General features: G+C 45.5%; 1 protein-coding gene and 1 pseudogene across 1 annotated transcript in view; one reads left to right on the top strand and one right to left on the bottom strand.

Annotated features, from left to right (window-relative positions):
• SHROOM3 (shroom family member 3) overlaps positions 1-21,953 on the bottom strand; it is a 323,304-nt gene that overhangs the window by 62,484 nt on the left and 238,867 nt on the right. The window lies entirely within an intron of this gene.
• On the top strand, positions 5,322-5,607 carry LOC132486174 (non-histone chromosomal protein HMG-14-like; annotated as a pseudogene).

The raw sequence follows: 21,953 nt of genomic DNA, 5'->3' as shown, positions 1-21,953 counted from the left end.
GAGCTGACTTGAGAAGATTTAACGGGGGCTGAAAAAAAGACTGTGGGGCTTCCCTGGTGGTTGAGAATCTGCCTGCCAGTGCAGGGGACACGGGTTCGAGCCCTGGTCTGGGAAGATGCCACATGCTGCGGAGCAACTGGGCCCGTGAGCCACAACTACTGAGCCTGCGTACCTAGAGCCCATGCTCCGCAACAAGAGAAGCCACAACAGTGAGAGGCCCGCGCACCGCGATGAAGAGTGGCCCCCGCTCACCGTAACTAGAGAAAAGCCCCCGCACAGAAACGAAGACCCAACACACCCAAAAAAAAAAAAAAAAAAAAAAAGACTGTGATCCACTATCCCAGTATCATCTTTCTTTGCCAGATAGTTAAGAAACAAAAGATCCACGCCAAACACCTACGTATTTCTACTTTCTATGATGAGTACATTCATATTCCCAGCCCTCACTATTCATAATTCATGAATATATATGGACTGCTTTACTACTTGGTATTTTAATAGAGTCCTTAACTGCTTTCTGAACTGAGTTTCAGCCAATACTGAAGAAAAAGTTCTGGATCGTCCTGTTCCTGTAGCTCTCTTGAGCACCATGAAAACTGGGGAGGGTCCGGGGAAGCTGGAGAGAAAGACATACAGAGCTGGGCCGGGCCCGATATCGTGGTCTCTCCAGATCCCTTGTGCTCCTGCTTTCTACTGCGTTTAAATGGGGATGGGCAAGGGGGCTCCTATCTCCTTAGCATGGACTGTTACAACCTTAGGAAGAGCTTGGTTCTCAGAATCAGCAGTTTCGTCCTTTTGGTTGTGTTTTATCCAGGAACAGCTTCCTTGACAGCCACATCCATTCCTGTCCCCACCAACCCAGCACCTACCCAGCAGCCAGCACTACCTTTTAAAAAAAGTAAGTGGATTACGTCATCTCTAGTAATAAAACTTGTGTAGCTTCCCCATGCACTCTGGAGGAAATCCAAATTCCTTAACTTGGCTGTGAGGTCTCCAGTGACCTGGCTCCTGCCCACCCTTTAACATCTCCCCTCTCATTTGCCCTGTCCTCACTGGCCTGGCCTCCCCAAGCCTGCCAAGTTCTCCACTTCACACATGAGGTTCCCTCCACCTGGAACAGTCTTCCTCCCGATTCTCTGCTTGGCTGGCTCCTCCTCAGTCTTCTGGACCCGGGTAGAACATCACCTCCTCAGAGATGGCTTCATCTACCTCAAAGAGCCTCTTCCCGGCACCTGGTCTTTCCCTTGGTTGCACTTGGAGCCGCATGTAAATGTTCATTTGCACACGGTATGTACTGGACAATAAGTGCAACAAGGTCAGGGCCCATGGCTGACTTTTCTTCGGTTTTGTGCTTTTAAACCACTACATACCCAGGGCCTGAGACAGTGGGTGGGTCATGGGAGGCACACAACACAGATTTATAGAATGAATCAGAGTTGATTGTAAAGGGAATAATTGTGTAATGCATCCAAGGTGGAGCTCTATGCCCTTCAACTCTTAAAGGCATTAAATTGTTTACAATACATGTTTTGGGGAAGGTAGGGATCTCTTTTCTTGTAGTCACTTTCTACATAAGGTTGTGAGTCGATTTCTTTGTGAAAGTAGAATTCGGCTCTAACTCTTGGTCCCTGTCATCAACAGCTGCTTTCGTGGAGTAGAGAGCAGTGTTGGGAGACCACTGGCCAAGCCCTTCAACAAACAGTTGGTACAGCTCAGTGCAGTTTTGCTGCCTTATGTTTCGAAGCAGCCAGAATGCCTTTTGAGATCAAGCAGACAGAAGTGCATTTATACAGGGCTAAGCTATCCTCAGAGCCCTCTGGAGAAATTCCTTCAGATTTAGGCTGGGTGCTTGAGTGTATCCGTTTTCACAATTTGCTTCATGAAAAGTCGTGTTCGTGGTTTCCTAGGTTTCTATTTTCTCTTTGTGCCACTCTGCATCCCTCACGCAGGAAACTGGTCCCACCATCATCTCTGCATCCTGTTAGCAGGCCTCTTGTATCATCACCTCAGGCTCCCCAGCACTCTTCCCTTCAGTCTCTGGGAGGCGGAGAGGGCCTAGATTCTCGCTTCTTCAGTGTGCAGAGGAAGATTTTAAGAACTGATGCCCTTGGGTTCAGATTTGTGTTCTTAGCCTAACGTAGCTGTTCTTCGTTTGCTGGTGACTGGGCATTTATCAAAGGTTTCACAGACATTCTCAATGAATTGCCCTTTCTTTAAAAGCTCCTCGTTTCTATTGCTGGCCTTTTGGTACCTATGTATTTAGACTTAACCTTTCGGGTCACTGCCCCTTCATTACTCTCCTTTCTTGTTTTTCAAATGATTACTTACCATCTAGGAAGCTGTTCACACTGCACTCTCTCAGGCCTGTATCCTATCCAGTGCGTTCCATCATAGGCATGCCTTTTACTTGTCCTCAAAACCCTCTTCTTTCTGCTCACCCACCTTGGTTTGGCAGCATGGTTATTACAGGGGGGCCATACATAACCCTTCAGCCATGCATAGATGTGCTTTGTATGTCTCGGCCCTGTGTCTGTCTGTACCTCCTGTTCCTCCTGCTGATGCTTTTTCTCACTTGATTTCCCCTGAAACCTCCCAAATGGATCAAGTGTACAATTTATACCATTGACAGTCAGCATATTTCTGACTCTTTCTGAAACCATAAGCCTAACTATCTCCAGATCTTAAGCCCGTGACCTCTATGCCAGTCTTGCACGGAGACTGGAAAAGGGTGGGTAGGGGAAAAAGCCAAATGATTAGCCAGATCTTTTAACCTACCTATTAAATATTTAATCTGCTCTGGATTTACTTTTGACTTCAGTCCCTCCACCCACTGGGCCCTATGACATAGCTAGCCCAGGGCAAGTGCATAAGAAAACCAAGGGCCTGGGCTTCCCTGGTGGCACAGTGGTTGAGAGTCCACCTGCCGATGCAGGGGACACGGGATCGTGCCCCGGTCCGGGAAGATCCCACATGCTGCGGAGCGGCTAGGCCCGTGAGCCTTGGTCACTGAGCCTGCGCGTCCGGAGCCTGTGCCCCGCAACGGGAGAGGCCACAACAGTGAGAGGCCCGTGTACCGCAAAAAAAAAAAAAAAAAGAGAAAATCAAGGGCCCTCACGCAAGGGCTTATATTAAACCGGTGATATCTTTACCACTGGAGCATCTGGCCCTAGCTGTAAACACTGAGTCTGATCTTAAAACAACTCTAGTGAGTAGCAGGCTGTAACGTGAATGAACAATGTAGATTCTGCACCCAGATGCTTGGGTTCCTATTCTGGCTCTGTCGCCTAGTAGGTGTTTGACTTTGGGCAGGTCACTCATCCTCTTGTGTCTCAGTTTCCTCCTCTATAAAGTAAGGATAATCTTAACACCTGCATCAAAGGATGGTCGTGAGGCTTGAATGAATTAATATGTGTAACGCACTTAGAACAGTGCCTGGCAGTGTTCACTTCTTACCAATAGAAAGGAAACTTACATTTCCTGGGCACAGAGTACGTACCAGATACTGTGCTTTAAAAAGTTATTCATTAATCTTATCATTTGAGACAGCAATGATCCTCATTTTATAGATAAAGAAGCAAAAAGAAAGAAAACAAGTAGAAAGAAGTCTGGCCAGAGGCCATGCCACCTCTCATGAAATGCCTCTGAGGGTCCCAGGACTTTGCTTACTTTTTTCTTAGGCATCAGCCACATGCCAATCCACACTTGCCTGGAATTTCTGCCACATGACCCTTTTTCCATTCATATGAGACAAAAAGATACTAATGAAGACAAAAGATCAGCAAAAGTACCAAAATATTACTACTGGGTGATAGGATTATGGGTGATATTTTTCTTCTCTTTCCCTATACCTTGCAAATTGTTTACAATTAACATTTATTATTTTAACTATCAGAAAAAGCAAAACTAGCCTTATGTTTTTTCCTTACTAGAATGGGTCTCAGTCTAATTTCTCCGTATTTTTAAAGGAAAACCTTTGTCGGGAAATGGCAGTGGAGTTATCTACCCTGGGAGTAAACCTGGGCAGTGAAAAGACTTCATGCTGGTGGCAGGGTTTACTTTGGGATCCCTAACAACCATGGAAAAATACCTGGAGGAGGAAGCAAGATTTCTGGGAAACCAGTATCAGTAGAAGGTGACGAAATCGTCTTAAGAAAGTGAGGCCTCTTTCTTCCCTCCCACCCTCTCCTCTCCCTAGTGTCCAAAGAAACATAACAGTTCTGTACTTTAATATTATCCATTATAGCTTGAAAGCACCTTCTGTGCATTAGTCCATCTGGCCCTCATAATAATGCTAAAGGGCAAGTACAGCAGGTATTATTTATCCCCACTTAACAGATGTAGAGACAGCCTCAGACAGGGATAGTTACTTGCTTGAGCTCAGGACTTGTGAGCTACATGGAGTCAGGGTCCCTAACTCTAACTTTCATGCTCTCTCTTTCATTTCATATAGCCTTTAGAGTCTACAATCCTAAAAATCCTCTGACACAGGTGACAAACAATACCAAAGCTTCTTTAAAGGGAAAGCTTCTTCAGAAGAAAGTCAAAAGTCACTGACGGGGCTTCCCTGGTGGCGCAGTGGTTGAGAGTCCGCCTGCCGATGCAGGGGACACGGGTTCGTGCCCCGGTCCGGGAGGATCCCACATGCCGCGGAGCGGCTGGGCCCGTGAGCCATGGCCGCTGGGCCTGCGCGTCCGGAGCCTGTGCTCCGCAACGGGAGGGGCCACAACAGTGAGAGGCCCGCGTACCGCAAAAAAAAAAAAAAAAAAAAAAAAAAAAAATTACTGACGGCTACTGCTCAGATGGGTCCCCTCTCTGTCCCTAGCCCAAATGTCCCTAGATCTAGAGAAATGATGAGACCAGATTTTGGAGGGCTCCTCCCCCTTGCCACCCAGACTGCACCTTGACCTGGAACTTCCTCAGACTGCTGATGTTGATACAGGACACACTTCATGTTGAGACTCAGAGCACACTTCTACACCCAGCCCAATCATCCATGCACTCAATCAACAATCGCTAAGGGTCAACCAGGGACCACACAATGGATTAGGCATTAGGCTTGCAATGGTGGCAAGCCTATTTAGACAAGAAAATCTCCCAGTACAAATTCCTAAGACCTCCCTCTCCCAGACCACACAGCACGGTGTAGTACCAGTTATGACCTCTAGGAGAGCACGTTGGAGAGGATCTACTAGAGATGACAAGAGCAAGAAAGAGAACAAGAAGCAACATGGTGGGGGTCCCAGCAGCTTGGGCAGCGGCCAGGCAGCCCAGCTTTGTGAAGGCTCTTGGCGCACCTGGCACATGCCCACCCTGCCTCCACGATGCCCAAGAGGAAGGTCAGATCCACCCAGGGGTCAGCGAAGGAGGAGCCCAAGAGGAGACCAGCTCCTGAGAACGTGGAAACAAGCTAAAAAAGGTGGCAGGAAAGGATACATCTTCAGACCAAAAAGTGTAAACAAAAGGGGAAAGGGGAGCAAAGGGAAAACAGGCCAAAGTGGCTAAACAAGAGACTGAAGAAGATGGGCCTGCAGAAAACGGAGAAACTACAAACAAGGAGAGTCCAGCCTCCCCGATGAAGCAGCAGAGAAAGAAGCCGAATCTGATTAATATCATACACCCGGTCTTATCAGCGGTCCCTGTCTCCCTTCCTGTATACTCCAGAGGAACGTTTTGATCAACTATTTTGTAAATGCAAGTTTTTTAGTAGCTCTAGAAACATTTTTAAGAAGGAGGGAATCCCACCTCATCCTATTTTTAAAGAGGTGAAATCAGTTGATGACTGTTTATTTTTCAGTACAACCAGAAGATAGTGGGATATTGAACATGGGAGGCTTTGATTATCTTGGGTGTCAACTTAACATTCCATAGACGGGGGTAATTTTTATATCCTATAATACAAAGCATACTAATTTGGAGTCAGTAGTGCATTTAATATGTCTTGAACACTTTAAATTACATCTCTTCCCATGTTGTTTTTGGTAGAATTGTTTCCTAAAGCAAACCACTCCTTGATCTTGGCTCTCCCTGTCAGAATTTTGTGCACTCTGTAACATCTTCGGTCATGGTCATCCAGTTTTCCTAGTAACTTTGTAAATAATGTGCTATGAACAATTGAAAATTTAAGTATGTGGTGTATATGGTATTAAATCATGAATTAGTGTGACTTACGATATAACAGCATATCAAAATTTAAACATATTGGTACTTGATATCCTGTTAAGGAAAATTTGCCTCCGAATTTTAAGCTGGAAAGTCACTGGAATAACTGTTCAGAAGAGAATCACAACTACACAATTTTTTAGATTTCTGCTACATACATTAAGAATTGTGTGCAAATTGAAATGTCTGTGTACTCATCCTCAAAACCACCAATAAAATCTCAATTATGAAAAGAAAAAATAAATCGACATAGTGGAAGTAACACAGGAAAATAGATTTGGTAATACTTCCTCCCTTATTTCCACCAAACATTAGGAAAAAGGAGTTTGGATGGCTAAGTAGACACCAAAAATGGCCATATATGCATGTACTATTATAGAGGGAAATAGTACTGGAGCAGCAGCCAGGAGGCCTGCACTGGGTTGGTACAGATATACTTTAGGGTTCCTTTTACCTTTAACAGTCTACAAACCAAGGGGGAAAGAGGGCATAAATGACAAATCCTGAGTGAGAAAATGATTTCTCGAGTATCTCCGTCCACAAGTAATGAGCACTTTCTACACGCAGATTCCAAGCTGGAATCTATGCAGAATAAAAGACAATTTCTGACTTCCAGCCTTGCTGGAGAGACACACAAAGAATTTGGAGTCAGAGCAACTTGGGTTCCAATCTGAGCTCTGCCACTATTCTGTCTGAGCCTCAGGGCCTCTTCTGTAAAAAGGGGACAGAGTATGATCTGCCTGGTGACATGGCGATGGGACTAGTCAGCCTGGCATGTGATAGCCACTACAAGACAGGAGCTATTATCATTTGATCTAAGTGACCTACATGAGAGAGGTGAATATGGGAAGTCACCCAAGGGCTGTGACAGGATGCTGGTATAACGATCAGCTCTTTAATTCCTTAAAAAGGGCAACAGCAAATGTCCAAAGCCTTTGGCGAGGGATATAAATATTTAACGCCACAGTGGAGGTTTTTTGCATATAGGAACAGGAAATATGGGGCATTACCTGGGCCCCTTAGGAACAGACTGGCACAGAGGACCCAGCAACCAGTGTGAAAGAAAGGGTTCCTGGAACATCAAGACAGAATTGGCCTAAGGAATTCTTCTGGAGGCCTCCTCTCACCAGAGGGAGCCTCAGGCAGTGGGTAGGGACGGCACTCAGCGAAAGTGTCTGCATGGCTATTTTAAAAACATGATGAGCTTGGGCCCAGTTTTTTTTTTAGCCCCTGGAGTCCTCCCACGTCAGGCTCTGGGGAGAGAGACCCCTGCCCTCCTGCAGGCGGAAGTGGGTGGAGGGACTCTGGCTCTGGAAGGTCCCTGGGATGGCCATGCGGTCTGTGGGAGACAGGGTCTCTCTCCCATCTACTTGCAAATAAGTTGCTCCTGTCCTAGACCTGCCTGGAGAAGAGGGGTAGACGTTAAAAATGTAAATGGACGTGGTCATTCATCGGGAGAAAATAGGTCCCCGGCTAAATTTGGCAACAGCTGAGGAATCTTAGCAAAAATGAACTCACCCCCTTGTTTGTGAGGGAGGCCTAATCCTTACTTTGCCCAAGAGGATTACTGGGTCTTAGAAAGAAGCTCACATGCACTTTTTTTAAGCTCGTGCCAACTGCATTTGTGTCCACAATATCCAAGATTCCTTCTGCTTTTTAGGGTAGATAATAGACATTCCATGCTATTTAAATGCCTTCAAATCTCAAACCTAAATGTTTCCAACCTTTGCTATTACCCAAAGTGGGATTCTGTCTCCCAAGCTTTCCCCTGGCTGTTGCTTTATATTCTTTGGAAGCACATTTTAAATGGAAGGCAAGGTACCAAACTGCAGTCAATTTGTGGAAAAGTAATTGTTTGTGGTTTACAATACACCTTTTCAAGGTGTTTGTAACTACGGTTCCACCGGCTAAGTTTCTACTTATCCCCACCATTTTTCCTTTCCTTTGATTACTATAGGGTTAGTGTAATACAGCCCAGAGTTCTTTCTCTTTTCTTTTCTTTTTTTAAATCCTGTGTGTCCCCACTCACCCCAACACTACCCTATCCCCTCCAGGGAATTCTGGACCCACTGACATACATAACACAAAAGTGGAACTGACATAAATCTGTCTTTAGCTTAGCATGGCACTCTCAAAACATTATTAAAAAATATTACCAGTTGACACCTGTGTTGGACTTTACAATTTACGAAGTATTTTTACATAACAAATTCAATCCTCGTAATAATCCTATGGAGTGTTCTCCCTCTTTCACAGAAAACAAAACTGAGGCACAGGTAACTTAAATAAATTGCTCAAGATCACAAATAGAGTGGTAAAACACAGACCCAAGACACTATAAGGCTTCAAAGCATGCCCTTAACCACGATCTACAACAGCCATGTCACCTAGGGGCTCAGATATCTGTAGACGGAACAAACTCTAGAAAACAGAGCTGCCTGATCCCAGGAAAAGCACAACAATTCTTCCAGTATTGGCTTCCTCAGGAGCGATGATCTGTGGTGGCTTCTACTGGTAGCCACTTCTCCTCACCTTCACCACCAGGGCTGGTTAATTTCCACTCGTAGTTACAATTCCTGTTTCAGCTCTGGGGCCAATGGAACCCTAAATGAGAACGAATTTGGGCCTCAAACGGTATCTAAAGTGACAGCTTCAAGACAAACTCTGAGCTAGTCATGTTCTCCTCTTGAACCTCAGGTCCCCACATGATCCCCCAATTTCCTGTGCCCGCCTGGTCCTCCAGGCTGGAGGAAAACTGGCCTTGGATACCAATTCCTTCCAGACCAGAGCCTGGTCTTGTGAATGTCAACTACGCATAAACAGGTGGTACTGGGCACAAAAGCCAAAGCGAAAGCAGGTGGGAAAGTGAGTGGTCATCTTTATCTGATTGGGCAGAGCAGGTCCTACCCCCTCCCCTGGCCACCAACACACAGGAGACGGCGGCGGGCAGGAGCTTGGCAGGTCATGGGGCAGCCAGGCCAGGCCAGCTGAGGGCAGGAAATACCCTGTGAGTCGTGCATTACCCCTGGTCTCCCCTCCCACTAGAACGCCAGCATGCCAAGCCTGGGAAAGGTACAGAATCCACGACAAAGAGAAGGTACTGGACTGTGACCCCATGTCATGAACCAGTGGCGGATCGGGGGCCTCCGCCCCAGACAGACCTGGCTCAGTGGGGAGGCGGCCTCCTCCCACTGTGGAATTCCAGCTGCTAGTGGTGAAGAGGGAACCATGGGAACTGATACAAAGGGCTTAAAGTTGAGGGAAAGAGGCTGGAGGCGATGGTGAACAGGCAGAGTGGGACTTCAAGTGACAGTCCTGCGATTCTCCTAACTTTAGCTGAGCACAGTTACTGTGGATCAGACTAGAGACAGGGGGAGCCTGCACAGAGCCAAGCAGCCTCGAGGGGTCAGCGACAACCAGAGAGCCAAGATCCCTGTAGGTTCTTCCTCCAGATTTCTTTTCTCCCCTTCGGAGAGCGGAGCCCCAGAAGTCTTGTCTGCCAGGAACTTTGCCCTAAGATAACGTGGCTCACTTGGGTGGACAAAACTGGTACATGGTGACATTCCTTCTAATACAAGCAGCACTTTGCAAAGGGGCTCCTCCTCATGCTCCCTGGCCTCAGCCCACTGCCCTCAGTGGCACCCACTCTGCTTGCTGGAGGGCTTTCTGGCATGTCTTAAACAGACCTGGGTGATTGAGGAAATGGTCCTGAGATGCCGGCTGTCAAGCTACACTGCAGAGGAGAGGCATGGATGTTGAGAACATTAATACAGAACATCTTGCACAAAAGCCTGTACTCTGGTGGGGCAGGGTGGGGATTAAGTGAAAAGCCTCATATCTAAACAGGGAATCGTGTCTGTAGAGACATTTAACTACGTTTCCCCCTGAGGCATCCACATGTTATTTTAATTGGCCAATGTGACTTCATATGTCTGCATTAAATCAGTAGGGTTCTCAATCTACCACTTGGGATTTCTTCTTATTTAAAGTTCTAACTCAGGGTTCTCCAGAATCTGGCAGTTGAGGAAAAGCCACGAAAATGGGGAACACAAAATATCCCTGGGCAACAGTTTACTGTTCCTCTTATTTTTTTGAAGTATAGTTGATTTACAATGCTGTGTTAGTTTCAGGTGTACAGCAAAGTGATTCAGTTATGTGTATATATGTGTGTGTGTGTATATATATATATGCATATATATTCTAACAGGTACACACTACTATACATAAAATAAATAAGCAACAAGGACCTACTGTTCCTCTTACTTTCAGGGCTCTGGAGCACACTTCTCACCCTGCCTTCTGGTGGAGACCAAGATAAAATCACACCTATGTCAATCCCTACACGGGCTCCACAAAGTCTAGGCCAAATCCACATTTTCTGTTCACAGGCCAGAGAGGGCCACTCACAGGAAGACTGCTGAGGGGCTGGGGAAAGACCCTGACATGTTTATGAGCGCCTCTGCTGTAAGCCCCGCTCCACAAAGTTGAAAGTAGATCCATCGACCATTTAAGAACATACCAATTCTCCATCACCAGGGTTCACCTGCATACAGCCCATAATGGTCGTCCTAGCACCACTTATTGGTGTAACTTTCTCCCTGCAGTAATGAAATCTTAAAATAATTTTACCTAAAAGGGAAAAGTAACTGACATCTATTATGAACCTCCTCAGTTGAGAGGCAAGATCTTGTGGGGTTCCAACCCTGGCACCTCCATGCCCTCAGCAAGCTATTTAATCTCTTCTGTGTTTGGGGGTTTCCTCACCTCTAAAGGGGGCAATAAGAGTGCCTACCTCATAGGAGTGCGAGGAGGATACAAGAAGAGTTTCAGACAGTGCTTGACTCTTAGCAAGTACTCGATAGATATTAGATATTAATACCCACCAGGTGCCAGACTAGTTATTTTTACATGTATTTTGTCATTTAATCCTTATAACAGCCTAATCGGATCTATATTAATACTTCTTTTATCACCATTTTGCAGATGAGGAAGCTCAGGCTTAAAGAATTTAAGAACTTACCCTAAATCACTAGTAGGTAGTAGAGCTCAGATTCAAACCCAGGTGGTTCTGTTTCCACAGTCTAAGACATTTTCCACGACACTACACTGCCTTGATAGAAGACCATTTTGTTGTTATTTTTAGTAAGGATAAGAAAAAGAAATTCTGGTGTTTAAGAAAATAGTAGCAATGGGGCAGAAAAAAACCCAGGATTTTAAACCTCCACCTTAAGCAAGAGGCTTTAAAAAAAAACCCAACAAAACTAGCCTAAGAGAGTCCTCTGTTCTGAAAAAAAGTGCAAGAGAAATGGACATACATTCACATTCGCAATCAGGGCAGCTATGAACCCTTGAGTATAAAATGACTTATTATTTATCATTGAATTCCCAGCGGCTAATACTTTCTCAGTAAACGTTTGATAAATGTTTAGTGAATGAATTAAAACAACCTAAAAACAAAATGCCTCTGTTAGAGTTGGCAAAGTTTATATCATCTTTCCCAAACACTCTGTTGAACCTAAATAATTAAGCTTAATAGATTAAGTAAACTAGTATTATATTTACCACTCTGTGCAAGGCATTTTACTGAAAATTGCAGTTATATAATGTGTCCCTTTAAAAAAAAAAAAGCACACTATACAGAGATCGTTTTTTCTTTTCCCCCTACATCTTTGGAAAGAGTTTATGATATGTAAACCTTTCACCTGGATTCTGTGAATGCTGTGAGCCTAATCTGGGAGTTCAGCTTCAACTGCTACCACTAAATCAGTCCTCAGAAAAAGAGGGATTTGTGGGACTTCCCTGGTGGTGCAGTAGTTAAGAATCCACCTGCCAATGAAGGGGACACGGGTTCGATCCCTGGTCCAGGAAGATCCCACATGCCGGGGAGCGACTAAGCCTGTGCTCCGCAACTACTGAGCCTACGCTCTAGAGCCCGCGCACCACAACTACTGAAGCCCGTGTGCCTAGAGCCCATGCTCCGCGACAAGAGAAGCCACCACAATGAGAAGCCCGTGCACCGCAAGGACGAGTAGCCCTGCTCGCCGCAACTAGAGAAAGCCCGCGCGCAGTAACGAAGACCCAACGCAGCCAAAATAAATAAATAAAGAGGGGTTTGCCTAGTGGGTATTTCCTCTCTTTGAGGTTTACCTCTGTTGGCAAAGCAAAGCCCCACTGGTATTTTGATCAGATAGGCAAGAACTTTAAATTTAAATTCCCTACAACCTCGAAAAAGGACCCATTAAAATGAAGACACATACAATGCTAAGGATATCGGTTAATATGTTACATAATCTTAAATAAATGAGATGGCTATCGCAAAAAATGCAAATAACTTTATCATTAACACCAAAACCACATATTTATCACAGTACATGGAATTATTAGCTGACATTTATTGAGTCCTTAACTAAGCTAAATACTTTCATTATCTAACTCAATCCTTACAACCACCCTATGAAGGAGATGTTTTATTCCTTTCCAACGTTTCCGGGTTCAGAGGCATTTAATAACTTGCCCAAGGTAACATAAACCTACAAGCAGAGATGGGATGTATACCCTTGTCTATCTCTAGGACTTAAGTTCTTCTTCTAATTGAGTTAATGCTTCTCATACAATAAAATACATGCCTTGGGCCTCCCTGGTGGCGCAAGTGGTTGAGAGTCCGCCTGCCGATGCAGGGGATACGGGTTCGTGCCCCGGTCTGGGAGGATCCCATATGCCGCGGAGCGGCTGGGCCCGTGAGCCATGGCCGCTGAGCCTGCGCATCCGGAGCCTGCGCGTCCGGAGCCTGTGCTCCGCGACGGGGGAGGCCACAACAGTGAGAGGCCCGCATACCGGAAAAAAAAAAAAAAAAAAAAAAAAAAAATACATGCCTTAAGTGTTCAGTTCCATGGAGTTAGATACTGTGTAACCATCATGCAAATCAAGACACAACATTTCTATGGCTCCAGAAAGTCTCTTCTTACCTCTTTCTAGTCACACTCTCCCCCACCCCGCCACCTACCCCAAGCAACAACTAACTTCTGTGGTCACAGATTAGTTTTGCCTATTCTAGTACTTCATAAATAGAATTGTTTGTGTATCCTTTTTGTGTCTGGCTCCTTTCAGTTTAACATAATGGTTGAGATTCGTCCTGCTGTTGTATGTATCACAAGTTCATCCCTTTTGATTGTCAAGTAGCATTCCATTAGTATGGCTGTACCACAGTTTATCCATTTTCTTGTTGATGGACATAGGGTTGTTCCCAGTTGCTGGTAATTATGAATAAGGTTGCTATGGCCACTCTGTCCAAGTCTCTTAGTGGACATTTGTTTTCAACTTGGGTAAACAGCTAGGCGTGGATATGCTGAGTCACAGGGTCGATGTATGTTTAACTTTACAACAAAACACAAGTTCTTAACCCCTGTACCCTACTCCCTCTGAATAGCACTAGCTTATTAACCTGTTTGATTTCTCCTTTAATACGACATGTTCCCTGAGGGCAGAGGACCCATCTCCAGTTGCTGGGCTACCTCCCACGTTTGCTGAACAAATGAAGACCACTGTTCATACTCCTATTCCTTCTTGGGCGTTACCATAGCATAAGAAAACATGCTTGGCATGCATGGAGAAATAGGACAAGCTGAAGGGTGTGAGGTGGAGTGAACAACTGCCCAGCCAGGAGACACTTGACTTCCCACTTTCTTTTTGACATGACCTTTCCTAGAAAGTGAACCCTTCCCACTGATCCTGCAGGGAGGGCGAGGGGTGGCTGCTCCTCATCAAGTGACCACGGAAAGGGAGGAAGGTGTCACTGCAATTGAGGTCACACAGTGGTTAGAATTACAGGATACTTCTGTCAAACAGGAGGGCGGAGGAAGCAGCAACCCATGAAACCCTGACCTTCTGAAAATCACCAGCAAAACAGCAGCACAGCTGGAGCTCAGGGGGGCAGCCTCCAATAGAAGTCACAGGACTACTTGGACACACACACACACACACACACACACACACACACACACACACACACACACACACACACACACACACACACACACACACACACACACACACACACACACACACACACACACACACACACACACACACCCCTTCCGGCTTTGGGAGGCAGAACTTTTAATTCCCATGAATCAATTCATTCATTTACTTTAAGTTACGGAACTTACACTATTCTCAACCTAGAACTTCTTAGAAAGTAAATAAATCATTGTTGGTTTTCTATCCATCAATAGAAAGGGACTGGCAAGTCCTGAAGATAATTTAAAATCTTTCTTACCAAAGGAGAATCTTTGTTTTACATCAAAATCAAAACAGGGCTTCGCCACATCCTGGGCTCAGGTGTTTTCGAGGCAATCTTTATTTCCTTTGGTCCCAGGTTATTGAGGACTGAAATTTGTTTAGAATTCCTCAATTTGGGGGTTCTGAGAGGTGACCTAGCCTTCCTTTATCCAAACAGTACTGCACTGAAGCCATCCTAGGCAGATGGATGTTTATCCTATTCTTAAAATCTCCAGGGAAGTAAATTCTCTACAACGTCCCTTGGTAACCCTCTCCAGGGTTTTATCAAGCGTACAGTGAGGAAGTTCTGATGCAGAAACCAATAAAAATATTAACTCTATGAGCCTAGCTACAAGCACTGGAAAGGGGTATGTGTCTGGGCACTTTGCCTTCATGGTAGAGATGTATTTACAAAACAGGCTATACAAACAGAAACCATTTGTCTAGAGCAGATGTGGGAAGTTGATTCAAGAGAAACTGCCACAATAAATTCTGTTTATTTGAACCATGAACCATGTGAATAAGTTATTGTTGGTTATAACATTTTCTAAAGTACAAATTTATTTCCTTGTCAATTCCTAATTTAAGCTCCTAAACCAGGTTTGTTAGCAATTTTTAAAAGTTCACAGCTGCAAAGTTTTCAAATCACTAGGCTTCCATGAAAAACTAGGCCTTAGCAAACAGAACGTAAATGTTATTGTTATAAACAGTTTACTTCCTTCTTAGTTCTGTATATTCCACCTTTTCTGCAGCAATCATGTAATATTTTTATAATGAAAAAAAGATTTTAAAAGACAAAAATCAACCATCAAAATTAATTAAAATGTAAACCACCTTCTAGTGAGATTATTTGAGGGAAGATTTAGCCATATGTCTGACCAATGTGCTTTTAATTAGAAACGATAATTTAGCCTTTAAATATTAACTAGCTAGAAATAGGAGACGCATAGAACTATCTTTAGAAGCCCCTGTGCTAAGATTTCCTGCTGCACTCTGATGCCTCACAGCAATCTCTCCATGGAGATTATATGCATGTGGGCTCCCACTCCCTTCCTCTCAAAAGCCTCCATGCACAGAAGTGTACCACAATACTAAGATTAAAATAAACAAACAAATAAATAAGTAACGCCGAAATACATCGGAGAGAAAGAGATGGTCACACTCCACCCTAACTCCCACCGGATGCTGGATGTATTAAAATTTTATAACCTCTCTCCCACTCCTCAGCAAAGCACTTTTAATCTCTCTGGGAACTCAGGGTAAAGCATGTGTCAGGTATAATTTCATTTTCATGATTTAAGTTTTGCTGCATGACAGTAGAACACAACTTTAAAAAGAAATCGCCTTAAGATCTGGAACAAGTGGAAGGGGGGAGGGGCAGGCATGCCCCTCAAAAGCACACTTGGGATCTTTCCTACGGAAACAAATCCAGTAACATTAAGAAAGGCAAGTCGTTCTAAACTCAATAGGAGCCCTCGTGGGAAGCAATTTATCAAAATTAAAATATTTCACAGATCATTTCTTCTGAAAAGTTTTCGCGCTGTCAATAATCTGCAATTCTTTTCCTCTTGGAGTGGCATTTTCTGCCTTCCTAACAAAATTTTAAAAAAAGAAGAAAAAGGCCAAGGCCCACGAGTGTCAGGAGACCCTCGGAGCGCGCCACCGCCCCCCCCCCCCCGCCCCATCAGGCCGGCAGCTGGCAGAGAAAGCCCGCCCGGGGACCCATCCTCACAGGCAGGATTTTCCAGAGTCGCCGCAGGGACCGAAATAGACACCCTTTAGAAAACAGACGGCCGGGCCCCCGCCCTCCCTCCTCCCTCCCCCCCGGGCCAGGGGAATTGGACCCGAGCCCCGCACTCACCATCGCCGCTGGTCGGGCCGCCGCCGCCTCCCCCCGGGGCCGCGCGGGGCTCCGGGCCGACGCCAAGTTCAAACCTCGCCGCCGCTGCGAGGAGGCGGCGCGGGGCATAGTCTGCTGGGCTCGGCCGCGCTCAACAATGGGCGGCTCGGCCGCACCCGGCGCGCTGCGGTGCGGCGGGCCCGGGGCGCGCGGCTGCTGGGGGTGAACCCGGGCGAAGGGCCCGGAGGGTGCGGGGGGGAACCCGACCACTAGGCCTCCCCGGCCGCGGGGGCCGCGCTGGAGGATCCGCGCTCGCTCGGCGCTCGCCACCAGGTAATCCCACAGGAAGCCTCCCTGATTGGCCCGGACGCTCAGGACGGGATTTGCATTTCAATGGCAGCTGCTGGCTCCCTAAGGTTTGAAAACGGATTCTGGGCTGTGAGAGTCGGGCTCCGCTAGCCCCTCCGCAGTCAGCGTCCTCGGGTCCTCGTGGTATTAAGGGGACCGGCGCACACACTCTCAGGCCCTGCTTTATCGGTTCACAGTCAGAAAGGTGTCTTAACTCCACCTCCCCGCCCATTTTGAAATGAAGAGGGAGCCAAAAGAAAAAGAGCCACTTCAAGAAGCCCGCGCTCGCGTTTCAGGGGCTATATAGTTAGTAATTGATCAAATGAAGCACGAATGAAGAAGCAAGGTAAAAAGTTCACATCCTTTTTTTTTTTTTTTTTTTTTTTTAAAGCACCTCACATTACAAGGAAAATAACCATCCACGGAGAGTGTGTCCTTTTTCAGTATAAATCAACCAGAGAATTTCAGGTTGTTGCTGAACGCTAATGCTGTTGAAACCTCCCTTCCCAGTTCTTTTGTTTCCAGGAGCATCTTCTCTAGATGAGAGACAGGTGATTATTCAGTGGTTATGACTGTGATCTTTCAGGAAATTTTGGATTCAGCTTTGCAAACTTCGGGGTCTTAGGCAATTTGTACATTTGCATTTGTTTTGCATTAGGATAAGATAGAGGTGCCCATTTAATATTCTTAAGGAAGCTATGTGCTATTTTCAGCTTCATCTTTCTTCAAAGGCTTTTCCAGCCTCTTTCAAGGGAGGTAAGATTTTTTTTTTTCCTAGAGAGTACCTTTCTTAATTGCTTTCACATGTCATCTCCAGAGATTAAAATAACAGTAAGGTTTGAGATTGGCTTCATTACTTCTCAAGCAGAATGCCTGTTAAAATTTCAGGTTCTATATTTAAGGCGATACACATATAGACACAGAAAAGAGAATGCCTAATTAGGTAGGAAGTAGAAGCCTCAGTTCCCATAGAGTTAATATTATTTGCCTTTACTGTGTTCTTTGTAATATCCCGGCAGAATGCAAAGCCATTAGGGGTTACAGCAACAACTAAATAGGCCTCTTTACAGATATCTTCGTGGCCAGGCTCCCCCTCCCCAAGGTATTATCTCCCTTAAAAGTGTATTTTGGGGCTTCCCTGGTGGCGCAGTGGTTGAGAGTCCGCCTGCCGATGCAGTGGACACGGGTTCGTGCCCCGGTCCGGGAAGATCCCACGTGCCGCGGAGCGGCTGGGCCCGTGAGCCATGGCCGCTGAGCCTGCACGTCCAAAGCCTGTGCTCCGCAACGGGAGAGGCCACAACAGTGAGAGGCCCGCGTACCGCAAAAAAAAAAAAAAAAAAATGTATTTTGTTTTTACTGTGGTATCACGAGCATGTACAAATATATATATATATACCTGCCACACAGCCCGAGAGAGGTACCCACACACATTGTTGCTAGATGTAAGAAGCAGGGAGGCGAATGTTGCCTGTCCTGTGTCCTAATGTCCTGTAGGAATCTAGTTTTAGGTGGAAGCAGGTGATGGTCATAACTTAAGCTTTAAACAACGTGGTCAGTCCTTACAGCTTAGCAAGCATATTGCCGCTGCCACCATGTTGAGGAAGTAAAAAGTATCAGCTGAGGACACAGCCAGGAGCTCGGTAGGCAGAATAGATAAGACCTCCTCTCCTGCTGCTGCTTTATCTTGTTTTCTAAGTGCTCAGGGTCAGGTGAAATCTCATAAGGGGGGACCAGATCCCTCCACTCCTGCGTGAAACATCACTTTAAATTGGTGATTCAAAACACACTTTGGGGCTTCCCTGGTGGCGCAGTGGTTGAGAGTCCGCCTGCCGATGCAGGGGACACGGGTTCGTGCCCCGGTCTGGGAAGATCCCACATGCCACGGAGCGGCTGGGCCCGTGAGCCATGGCCGCTGAGCCTGCGCGCCCGGAGCCTGTGCTTCGCAACGGGAGAGGCCACAACAGTGAGAGGCCCGCGTACCGCACACACACACAAAAAAACCCCCACACTTTGGCCATAGAAAATAAACTTATGGTTACCGAAGGGGAGGGAGGGGAGGGGGGGAGGGAGGGGAGGGGGGGAGGGGGGAGGGGAGAGGGGGGGAGGGGGGGAGGGGGGGAGGGGAGAGGGGGGGAGGGGGGGAGGGGAGAGGGGGGGAGGGGGGGAGGGGGGGAGGGGGGGAGGGGGGAGGGGGGAGGGGGGAGGGATGGGATAAATTAGGAGTTTGGGATTAGCAGATACAAACTACTGTATATAAAATAGGTAAACAAGAAGGTCCTACACTATAGCACAGGGAACTACATTCAGTATCTTGTCGTACCGTATAACCTATACAAAACAGAATCACTTTGTTGTACACCAAAAACTAACACAACATTGTAAATCAACTATACTTTAATTTTAAAAAATGTTTCAAAAGTACTTTGGATCCAACTTTTAGCTCCTGCACAGCCTGTATTATACCAGTGAAATCCATCACTACCATGGGAAGTCCCTGGGCTTCCACTGTACCACAGATTCTGGAAAAATACTTTTTTTTTTTTTTTTTTTTTTTTTGCGGTACGCGGGCCTCTCACCGCTGTGGCCTCTCCCGTTGTGGAGCACAGGCTCCAGACGCGCAGGCTCAGCGGCCATGGCTCACGGGCCTAGCTGCTCCGCGGCACGTGGGATCTTCCTGGACCGGGGTACGAACCCGTGTCCCCTGCATCGGCAGGTGGACTCTCAACCACTGCGCCACCAGAGAAGCCCTGGAAAAATACTTTTTACTTGTATCTGTAATTTAGAGGCATCGTCAGGTACTTGTAGATGAAAGGAAAACTGTCTTGTGGGATCAAAGGTGAGACTGGAAATGAAAAAATCTCCACAGCAATACAAAATTATACGAACTTCTCTGCATGAGGTAGGGGCAAGTTCCCTCAGCTGGTGCCTCAGTTGTCCTACAAAATGGTCCATCCCTTCCTTACATACCATAAATGATAAATGACCATGAAATAGTTAGACATATCAGGTGCATGTATGGATGAATGCCAAGATAGTTTCTGTCAAGTCATGCTGCCCTTTAGTTCCTGCATCAAGACTACTCTCAGAAATGCTGCATCACACTAGAATCCAAAATGTTTTATTTTTCCAATAAAAAGAGATCTATTGATCAAAAAATAAAACTTTAAAAAATGCTAAAATCTTTTATGAGGAGGTAACAAATAGGAAAAGTACACAACCTGATCTTAGAGAAAGGGTGTGCATGGCCAGTCAGCAACCTGCTGTTTGCATACTTTGTCTTTTGTTTAAAGTTATGATTTCTTTTTAATTTATTTGTTTTTATTTATTTATTTATTTTTGGCTGCGTTGGGTCTCCGCTGCTACGCGCGGGCTTCCTCTAGTTGCAGAGAGGGGCTACTCTTCATTGTGGTGTGCAGGCTTCTCATTGCGGTGGCTTCTCTTGTTGCAGAGCATGGGCTCTAGGCGTGCAAGCTTCAGTAGTTGTGGCTTGCAGGCTCTAGAGCATAGGCTCAGTAGTTGTGGTGCATGGGCTTAGTTGCTCCGCAGCATGTGCGATCTTCCCGGATCAGGGCTTGAACCCGTGTCCCCTGTATTGGCAGGCGGATTCTTAACCACTGCGCCACCAGGGAAGCCCCATGATTCTTTTTTTAAACATCTTTATTGTGATATAATTTACCTACCGTAAGATTTACACTTGGAAAGAGGCACATTTTTGCCCTTCCCCTCCCCAAGTCTTCTCTGATGCTGGAGAAGGTGGTGGGAGGAAAAGACCAGAGACACGGGAACAAGTCCCTGGCAGCGTGGGGACCACAGCACTCACCTACACAGAGACATACCAGACAGGGGTGCGTGGAAGGTGCAACCAGGTGGTGATGGGAGAGGGGTCATGAGTCTAAAGGAGGGCTGAAGGGCTTCCCTGGTGGTGCAGTGGTTAAGAATCTGCCTGCCAATGAAGGGGACACGGGTTCGAGCCCTGGTCAGGGAAGATCCCACATGCCGCAGAGCTACTAAGCCCATGCGCCACAACTGCTGAGCCTGTGCTGTAGATCCCGTGCTCCACAACAAGAGAAGCCACCGCAATGAGAAGCCTGCACACCACAATGAAGAGTAGCCCCTCTCTGCAACTAGAGAAAGCCCACCTGCAGCAACGAAGACCCAGTGCAGCCTAAAAAATAAAAAAAATAAAAAGGCTGGAGACAGGACTGGCCCCTTAGGCAGCCAGCACGGGCACTGTATGCACTCATCGGCCAAATCATTTTCCCCCCATCTCACTTAAATATTTCAACCTACAAACCCAAATTTAAGTTTGAGTTAAATATGATAACCTAAAAATATTTAAAATCATATTAGACTATTCTAATTGAGGACCTGGCATAATTCAGAATGATCTGATTCATACTGTATACACATTTAGAAGTTTGTTTTTCCACTATAATTGTCAGGTCTTATTACTAAGGAGAAACTGTGAGAATGAATATCTTTTTCAAATAAAAAGCTTAAGAAATTTAGGATGACTTCCATATGCTCTAAATTCCAGCTTCAGCAGTTATTCTTTGAATTATTTAATTTCAATTAGTCTAACACATTTAATTAATTATACCTTTAAATTAAAGAAACTACATATAGAAATCATATACGTGATTCAGATTTTGAATTTTTTTCACAAATTTAGCTTCTTTTCTATATTACGGTAGTAAGTTTTATAATATATGTTGTACTTTATTAAATTTCACTTAGAAATAGTCTACCATTACTTTCACACTTTAGAATATGAAACTCAATTTCACTTAGAAATAGTCAACCATTACTTCTTACCAATTGTTTGGCCTTCTTTCTATTATTCCAAATAAATAATGTTTTCTTGTGAAAAATATAACTATTTGACACATAAGAGCCTTTGCTAAATAACAACAACAACAACAACAAGCTCTTGCCACAGCTATACAATAAATTCCCTGGTTCATCTGTGCTCTTCTTTTGGTAGTTGACATCTTAGAAAAACAATGTCAACATCTGTTGAATATTGAAAATCAGTTCTAGGGACTATTTAATGGCCAATATAAACACAATCAAGAAAAAATACACTTGAAGGACTTCCCTGGTGGTTCAGCAGTTAAGACTCTTCGCTCCCAATGCAGGGGGCCCGGGGTCAATCCCTGGTCAGGGAACTAGATCCTGTGTACCACAACTAAGAGCCTCCATACCACAACTGACGATCCTGCATGCCACAACTAAGACCCAGCACAGCCAAATAAATAAATAAAGAGAGAGAGAGAGAGAGAGAGAGAGAGAGAGAGAGAGAGAGAGAGAGAGAGAGAGAATACACTTG

Source organism: Mesoplodon densirostris, chromosome 1, assembly GCF_025265405.1.
Source record: "Mesoplodon densirostris isolate mMesDen1 chromosome 1, mMesDen1 primary haplotype, whole genome shotgun sequence".
NCBI lineage: Eukaryota > Metazoa > Chordata > Mammalia > Artiodactyla > Ziphiidae > Mesoplodon > Mesoplodon densirostris.
This window is presented reverse-complemented; position numbering and strand designations above follow the sequence as displayed.